Raw genomic sequence first — 1,858 nt, 5'->3', positions numbered from 1 at the left:
TCAGTCACATAAATTGGACAGCGTTATCGAATGCATGCTCGACCGTGAGTCCATGCTCCACTGTGTGTGCGTGTGCGTGTGTGTCTGAGTGTGTGTGTGTGTCTGTTTGTGTGTGTATGTGTGTGTGTGTCTTTCTCTGCGTGTGTGTGTGTGTGTGTGCGTGTGTGTCTGTGTGTGTGTGTGTGAGTCTGTGTGTGTCTGTGTGTGCATGTGTGCGTGTGTGTGTCTGTGTCTGTATGTGCGTGTGTGTGTCTGTGTGTGTGTGTGTGTGTAGCGTGTGTTTGTGTCTGTGTGTGTGTAGCGTGTGTGTCTGTGTCTGTATGTGTGTGTGTGTGTTTGTGTCTGTGCGTGTGTGTGTGTGTGTGTTTGTGTCTGGTGTGTGTGTGTGTGGTGTGTGTGGTGTCTGTGTGTGTGTGTGTGTGTCTGTGTGTGTGTGTGTGTGTGTGTGTGTGCGTGTGTGTGTGTGTGTGTGTGTTACTGCTGAACAAACAGATAAGTGCACATAAGAAGATAAAGTTGGGCCTTTGAGACGTTTCTGATGAAATCAAAAGTAACAGCCGAGTGTGTTTCAGTGTTTTCATATCAACTCAAAATAAAAAGATAAATATTAGTTTTGACTTTTGGGGCTGAAACGTGCAGCGCTGCAGATACTTAAACTTTATAACACACACACACACACACACACACACACACACTTCTTTAAATGTGATTATTATGATAAGAGAGTGCTGAAGGCTCTAAACACATGCATGACGAACACACACTGATCCTGCAGCTTCCTGTCAGCTGACCCTGGACGAGGCTTTAACGACCACTGCTTCATTAATATGCGTGATGTCATCTTCAGCATCATGTGATCGTTGTCTTCATGGCTGGTAAATATAATGTTAGCAGGTGGAAGTCTTCTTATTTTAGGAGGAAGGTACTTTATGGTGTTGCCTCTTATTTCATCAGAGGCAACACCACACACACACACACACACACAGACACACACACACACACACATAGAGACACACATACACACACACAGCCCTCCGTCTTCTTCTTCTTGTAGTGTCAGATGAAACCACTCCTCTGTGTTTGGTGGGTTTATGAACACTGTACTGTGTGTGTGTGTGTGTCTTTGTGTGTCTCTGTGTGTGTCTCTGTGTGTGTGTGTGTGTGTGTGTGTGTGTGTGTGTGTGTGTGTGTGTGTGTGTGTGTGTGTGTGTGTGTGTGTGTGTGTGTGTGTGTGTGTGTGTGTGTGTGTGTGTGTGTGTGTGTGTGTGTGTGTTCCCTGTCTGCATCCATTGAATTCCTATACTGGTTGGGTAATGGGCCTCTCTGAGGGTCTGAGGGTGTGCAGGGGTCGGTCAGTGTGTTTCTCTCCATCACAGCTGACAGTGAAAGTTTGACCTGAAACAGCTGCTGAGCTGAGCGGAGCGGACCGGGAACGCTGAGCTGAGCGGGACTGCTGAGTGTGTGAGGGAGACGTTTGGTGTCAGCAGAGAGAACAAGCTGCATGACTCACTGATTTACATATTTAGAAATATAATATAAATGTTTAATCTCACACAGACCTGTCACAGTAATCATCAACTTATACAATAACCTCATTATCAGCATCATCATGTCTATATATGACTTATCACATGATACATGGAAATGACCTTTGACCTCAGTATTGCCACACTTCACATTAGCAGCTAAGAGGCTATTCATGTCACATTAGCTAAGTGAGTAGTGTCCTCCATTCCTCACTGTGAAGAGTTAAAGGTAAATAACTCTCTAACCATAATGATAGTCTGTGTTTTAACGATAGACTGTATAGAAGAAATGGACGTAATATCTGTGATGTCACCCATTGGTTTGTAGACTG

The sequence above is a fragment of the Scomber japonicus genome, chromosome 3, assembly GCF_027409825.1.
Source record: "Scomber japonicus isolate fScoJap1 chromosome 3, fScoJap1.pri, whole genome shotgun sequence".
Classification (NCBI taxonomy): domain Eukaryota; kingdom Metazoa; phylum Chordata; class Actinopteri; order Scombriformes; family Scombridae; genus Scomber; species Scomber japonicus.
Note: the sequence above shows the minus strand (reverse complement) of the source record.